Below are 8,101 nucleotides of genomic sequence, written 5' to 3'. Positions count from 1 at the left end.
ATAAGGACTTATTTTGAGCTATTATTTCATCAACTATTAAAATTTATCTTAATGAATATCTTGAGAGTATCTATCTACTTTTTCATTCTTTTGTTACTTTCATGTTCCAAATGGTTATCCAATAAAGAGGTACTATTGGAAACCTCTAAAATTTGCTCTCATAAAAATTGTACTTATTTGTATTTAAATGTATTCAGGAAATCAGCTGAAATATATATTGAAATATATGGTGCCAGTAATTAAGATGATGATAGCTTCTAAGTTTGATATCTTCTGGCTAACTAATTTTCATTAGTTAATATTTGAGGTGTAATCTAATAAAAATAATTGATTTGTTTTAAACATTGTGGTACCTTCTGAGTGTCTATAGTTAAGACTTGATTTATTCTTTGATGACTTTTCTTTCACTTTCCAAAGCCACATCTCCAGGTCCAAGTACTCTACCCTTAGAAAGTAATATGTTAGGTTTTTAAACACTTGTGTTGCTGAGATTTTGTAGTTTTTCTAAACTTATTAATAAGAAGAGCATGAGCACAGGTTTCATTAAACCTATTTTGCAGTTAAAGTTTTAATTAAGCTAGGTTATAAAATATGCATGGAAGTTTGTCACATTTTCCAATGAGAAACAGAAAAAAAATGGACAGTGATGTGGGTTCCAACTTTAGTTACTAGCTGATGTGAATATGGAACTTTAAGGAATGCCACATTTTCTTTCCTCTTCTCACTAAATGAAGCAATTTCATTGTACCTGATAATGATAGAAAATGTCCTCATAAGCTATAAACATCATAGAGCCCTAAAGTATTACTATTTAATACAGAATGAAAAGGCTTGGAGGAACAACATGTCCCCACACCTCCCCATATCCCACATAAACTTAGTGCTCTGAAAATATAAATTTTATTTAAAATATATATTTACTCAAAATACATTTAGAGACCCCATATCTCATGATTTAAATATATCCAAGGGACAAATACTGAAGTATATACTGTCTTTCTAAATGGATTTCTTAATTCCCTGAGTGGATAAGCTGTTTACTGAATAAGATGATGTATATGGAGTATAAAAACTTGTCCCTAATTTTCATTAATGACGAGGTTGGTAAGATTTTTTATAATCAGCAAGACTCCTCAAAGAACATGAAACTCCATTCACATTATCAAAACAAAAGTGAACTCCTTTAACTCATGTGATATTTACACAGCTCATTTTATTTTTGACTAGAATATCTAAATTTCTGTGTCCATGAAGATAGAAGTAAAGCCTTAATAAATGTTTTTTTTATTATGCTTACTCATTTATTTACATAGCTCTTTTTAATAGTTCTGCTTTTAATATAAAGATATTAATGCAGGATTAATATCTGGAAACAGAATAACTTAACTGTAGACTAAAGGCATTTCACTCCATTCCATCATTGCAGGAAGATATACTGAATATTACCATACCATATGTGAAATAGTAGAAGTGTTAATTGAATGCAAACAGTAAATGTATATTATCATACAGAATTTATATTTTAGTTCATTTAGCTTGTTATTAAACCTGTTAGTTTGTGCCAACTGAGCAATAGATAATGGTAGAATATTACAATATTCTCAAAAGATTCTTCTGTTTCAGAAATATTGCACATTGATGCCGAGTTACTCTAGCTTGAACTTCTTCTTTGTACATATATATGCTTAAATCAAGGCTGAATGACTGCCAAACCAGCAATGACCTCTCAATGGGGGTGACATTAAGAATTTTTTGTGGTTTGTGCTTTTGAACAAAGTAACATATAACTTCCTGAAGCTCCCATCCGATGCATACATTCATAGCTCTTTGTTCACCATCTTCTTTTGTGTCAGTGACTTTTAGATGGGAAAAATATAGCTTTGGCTTTAAGCATTGCTCTTTTAGTGCTTGCAGATTGTAATATATATTTTTTTCATGACACTTACTAACACATAAAGATGATGTTATTATAAAGCATGAGAAACAGAAAGAGAATGAGTGTGAGAATAGGACGTTGGATATCTTGAGGGTAAAATACATATATTGTTGAATTTTACAATGAAAATACTCCCTCTTGAGAGGAATGAATACTATTTTTAAATAGGTATGGTTTCTTATTTATTCTTTTCCCAAGGTTTGATGATTTCCTATACTCTATGTAATTTAATCTAAAAAGGTAAACCAGAGTCTTGTCAACCACATTCCTCCTTGAATAATAAAATATTTAGTTTCTTGTATTTTAAATGTCAGTAAAGACAGATTTATTAAAATGCATGCAGGTAAATGTGTTTATGCTTTCATCATAAATTGCATAGTTGCTTAATTTTATTTACTTCTGTAAAATAGCTATAACATCACTGCAGATATGGCAATGAAGGATTCAAATGTACACATTTTATAGATCTCTCAAACAAACAAAAGGTAAGTATCCATGACAACCAAACCAGTAAGATCCATGGCATGTGAATAAGATACTCTTTAGCATTATGTAGATTTTCTTTTTAAAATCTGACATGTAGTTACTGAGATAGAATTTATGTGTAAATGTAAGTGCATTATGTGTTGCTGAATTTGTTTGACTTACTTGACCAAAAGCACTAAAAATGTTCAACCCCAATAATGACCAAAGATTTTATTTTATTTTATTTTATTTTTTCTTTGATTCTCATTTGATGGAAAGAGGATTGAGGGATTTTTTTTTTCAAGTTTTTAATGGAAGAGAAGAAGGTCAGAGGTAACAAATCCCTTGAATAGATTGTAAAAAAAAAAAAAAAATGTAAGCATTAAGCTTTTGTACTCCTTCTAAGGAGGGAAAACATGCAGGAATAAATTTGAACTATACTAACACTTCACAAACAGCCAAAACTTTCTGTGCTTTACCTGTTTCTATGACTCTCATTTGGTCACTACTAAAATATGTTCCACAATTAGCTGCTCTAGTCTAATTTTAGCCAATTCTATGCTAAGTTTGAATGCTAAATAATGCGTAATTTTTCTCTTCTTTATAATAAATTCATTTTATTTTTTTAAGAAACTTCTCTTTTTTTGCATATGTCTTTATAACAATCTAACCACATTACTTATTGTAAATTATATGCAGTTCATGTTACTTTAATTCATCCAGGAATTTGGAGCAAACTATGTGTATAAAGATCAGGAAATATTTATAAAAGGATATAGGCTAGCAGAAGAAGCCAAACTAGTTTTGCAGTACCTCATTCTCATCATTATATAAAATTATCTACACTAACCTATCTGGCCCTCAAAACTTAAAATGTCATGAAAGGCTTTAACTTGCCTATTGCCTTTAAATAGATAAAGTTTGACTCTAATTTTCAAGGTCATGTATTTACTTACCTCAGACTTCTATTCCAATTTCATTTTCTCTACTCCTATTCTTATAGCTTGTATTTCAACCAAACTGGATTAAAATTTTAGAAATTTATCTCCTAAATCCAATGCAGTGACTGATGCATAGTTAGTGATAAATATTAAACACAAAGAATTTACATATTGGATGGAGCAAATCTTGGTATAACAGAACCAGTTGTCTTGTTTTTACCAATAAAAATTTTTCCAGATAATTGATTTAAAATTTTCATGTAGGAACTTCCACTTGGCCTTAGGATAATGGTAGGTGCTTAAATGTAAATCTTTTTACATTATTCCTCAAAATCTATACATATCGATGAGATGTGCAAATGAAATCACGCATAATTCACGCTTTCCATATTTTAAGGAGAAAGACACAAGAACTTCAAAGACCTGTAAGTAGAAAAATAAACACAAAACACTAACATGTCTATCAGTAGAGCTCATGTGGTCACTTCACGAATATGATACAAAGAATGAAGAGAAAGGATATATGAAAGACTGCCATGAAAAAGAAGGTTGTGGAACTGAAAACACAGCTAAAGCATAGACAAACCTCCAGAAAGAGAAAGTTTTATCACAAAGAGGAAAAATACTAAATACAGGTCTGAAACTTGGTAACATTCATTGACAAGGAAAACAATCACATATGAAGGACTAAGCAGCAGTCTCAGAGAGGCAACAATTTGAGAGAGAAAGTAAAGAAGAGGAGGTTTCTTTTTCAGCTGACAAAAAAATTCAATCAACAATACCAACTATAAAGGGAAGAAAGCTGTAACATAGAGCTCCAAACAAAATTGGATATAATTTTTAAAATGATAAGTATAAGGAAAAAAAAATTGAATTAGATATTCCAAAAGTAAGAATGGGAATGAATAAAAATAAATAAATAAAGAGATAAGTAAAGTGCGAGTTTCTCAAACTATTGAGGAATAAAATACAAGATATACAAAACAGACTATATTTGAATAAAAATAATTGAATAAGTGAGGCAAAGATCAAGCAGGAATAAAATTATAGCCACTAAAGCAGAAAAAGAAAAACAAACGGAATAACCAAAAATAATATTTAAGCTGTATTTGAAAAGATTTTTCAAAAGAATGAAAAAATTAATTCTTCATATTGAAAGGATCACATCATGTATCTAAGATAATTGACCCAGAACAATCAACTATGAGACATATCATAATTATTTAGACTTTAAAGACAGAGAAAAAATTCTTCAGAGATTCTAATAAGAAAAGATAAAATATTTATACTACTCTATAAATAAGGCTAGAATAATAATTCTGAAAAACAATTCAAAAAGTTAGAAGAAAACCAGCATTTTCAAGAAACTCAAAGTATAAGACACACATTTTATATACTCGTTATATTTTAGACTATAGAAAAACAGTTTAAACATGCAAAAATTCAAGACATACTGTACTACAGAATCTTTCCTGAAATATCTGGAGAATGAACTTCATCCAACTAAGAGATGTATGAGGGAGACTTCAGCAAAATGTTTGTGGGTGAGGATATAATATATTTACTATAGACTAATTATAGATTAAATCGATGTGTAGAACAGAGCAGGAAGAGTGATATGTAAATAGAATGGTAAAATACAATGAAAACAAAAAAAAAGGGGAGAGTAAAGACAAAATATAATAAAGTTATTGATGTGTGAAAAATAGGTGAAAATTAAAGAACACCATTTAAAAGTGAAAAAAAAATCAGAGAGTAAAAACTTACAGTCACTAAAATTATATAAATACAAAGGCAACCAAAGTTACAAAAATACAAGTTTTCCTTAATATCAAAAGATACTACAAATTTCTATGAACTGATAAGAAAAGATTTCCTGGTAAGATTTTAAATGGGGGTGGGGGGAAGGAAAAACAAAGTTAAAAAGAATTTTACGTGTGTGTTTGTGTGTGTGTGTGTATTTATATATATAAATAATTTTTCTGAATAAAATAAGAGAAAATCAGAAAAAGTATCTGTCCCTGTGTCTGCTTAATTTTTCAAAGAGAAATAAAGGAAGAATAACCCTGAAGCTAATCAAACTTGTTTGTCTACATAGAGTGGGGGTAGAGAAATTGGATGGAAGGAGTAGAAAGAAAATACACTTTTCTGAATATATCTTTTTGTAATTATTTGACGTTAGAATCACTTTAATGCTCTACATATTCAAAATACAAAACTAAATTTTAAAAGATGAAAGAAACTATAAAATGGAATACAAACAAAAAACATGAATTCAATTGTATTCCATATGAATAATATAACCATGTTGAAGGAAATAACATAATATTAATTCACGTGACTTTTGGAGAGAGACTGACTTCTCATCTACAGTCTAAAGAAAAAAAATGCTGAAAGACTTCAACTTTACTAACAGGTGTGGGTATTTTTAGTGTTATTGGTTTAGCGATTCTGAAAACAAGTACGTTGTAAGGTTATAAATATAAATATATTCCTTGATGTTATTAGAAGACAGGTTTCTAATAAGGAAGAAAATACATACAAGATGAAATGATGAAAGTTAGAAAAATTTGTTGGTGGATATAGAAACAGGGATTATTAGTAGAAAGTCATGAATTCTAAATACCAAGCTCTGTCCTTAAAGTGTCTAGAAGCAAAATAAAAAATGAGGATGGCAGGGAAAGATCTTCCTTGCTGTAGAATTCTAATAAATGTAAAACAAATTTTAGAGTCAGAACGTCACATTTTAGAACCTCAAAATTATAATAGACTCAGGTAAAAATTATTAAGAAATTCCAAAACAAAGCATTGAAAGATTTATGAGGAACACATATTTACTTTCTTCTTTCATAAGTTAGACTATTTTATATATAACTCATATACGTGGAATCATAAAGTATTTGTCCTTCTGAGACTGATATTTCACTTAGCATGATATCTTCCAGACTCATCCACGTTGTTACAAATGGTAAGATTTTCCTTCTTTGTTCAGGTAGAATATATTCCATTATATATAGCTACCAAATGTCTTTATCTTTTCATCTGTCAATGGATATTTGGGTTATTTCCCCAGTTGGATAATTGTGAATAATGAAGCAATGAATAATAGGAGTGTAGATTTCTTAAGATAGTAATTTCATTTTCTTTGGATAAATACCCAGAATTGAAATTGCTGGATCATATAGTAGTTTTATTTTTAATTTTCTGAAGAACTTCTATATTATTTCCTTAAGGGCTGCACCAATTTACATTCCCACCAACAGTGGACAGGGAATCTCTTTTCTCCATATCCTTGTCAATACTTGTTATCCCTTCTCTTTTTGGTGATAGATGTCCTAATGGGTGTGAGATGATATGTTTTGTGTTTTAAATTTGTATTTTTCCTAATGATTAGTAATGTCGAACATTTTTCATGTGCCTGTTGACCATTTGTATGTCTCCTTTTCCACAATATATATTCGGTTTCTTTGCCCATTTTTAAATTGGATTATGTATTATTTTTGCTATTAAATTGTATGAGTTCTTTATATTTTTTGGATATTAACCTCTTAACAGATATATAATTTGTGCATATTTTTTCCCATTCCATATGTTGCCTTTTCATTTTGTTAATGGTTTCTTTTGCTGAGCAGATGATTTTTATTTTGATGTCGTCCTTCTTGTTTATTCTTGCTTTTGGTTATCAAATCCAAAAATAATAATAATAATTACCAAGACTAATGATGAGGAGCTTGCCCTTTATGTATTCTTCTATGAGTTTAATGATTTTAGGTCCCATGTTCAAGTCTTTAATCCATTTTTAATTGATTTTTGTGTATGGCGTAAGATAGTAGTTCAGTTTTGTTCCTTTGCATGTGGCTGCTTGGGTTTCCCAACACAATTTTTTGAAGATACTGTCATTCTCTATTGAATATTCTTCGACTCCCTGCCATAAACTAAATGTCAATACATGCATATGCACATACTGCCTTTATAATGTTGAGTTATGTTCCTTTTTTACCAAATATGTTGAGGTTTTTATCATGAAAGAATGTTGCATTTTGTCGAATGTTTATTCTACATTTATTGAAATGATCATATGATTTTTTTTATGTTTTACTTTATTAATCTGTTATATTCTACTTATTAGTTTGCACATTTGAACCATCCTTGCATCCCAGGGGTAAATCCAACTTGGTCATGGTTAAAAACCCTTTTAATGTGCTGTTGAATTCAGTTTTCTAATATTTTGTTGCGAATTTTTACATCTGTATTCATCAGATATACTAATCTGTAGTTTTCTCTACTTGTTGTGAACTTATCTGGTTTTGATATCAGGGTAAAGCTGGATTTATAAAATGTGTTTTGAAGTGTTCCCTCCTCTTCTATTTTTTGGAAGAGTCTGAGGAGCGGCATAATGTCTGGTAGGATTCAGCGTGATGCCATCTGGTCTTGTGCTTTTCTTGTTGGGAGGTTTTTGATTACTGATTCAAATATTGATTTGTTCATATTTTCTATATCTTCATGATTCATTCTTGCTAAGATGTATGTTTCTAGGAGTTTATCCATTTTCCTAGGTTTTCCAATTTGATAGCATATAATTGATGATGGATGTTTGTTTTTTTATTTGCTTATTTATTTAATTTTATTTTTTTAGAACAAACTGTACTATCAATGCTTTACCACTTTTATTATTTTCTCAACTTTTATTCTGTGAGTGAGTGTATGTTTGCTATAACTTCTTGATGAATAGACTCCTTTATCATTATAAAATGATCTT

This window comes from Pteropus vampyrus, unplaced genomic scaffold, assembly GCF_000151845.1.
Source record: "Pteropus vampyrus isolate Shadow unplaced genomic scaffold, Pvam_2.0 Scaffold115, whole genome shotgun sequence".
Classification (NCBI taxonomy): Eukaryota; Metazoa; Chordata; class Mammalia; order Chiroptera; family Pteropodidae; genus Pteropus; species Pteropus vampyrus.
This window is presented reverse-complemented; position numbering follows the sequence as displayed.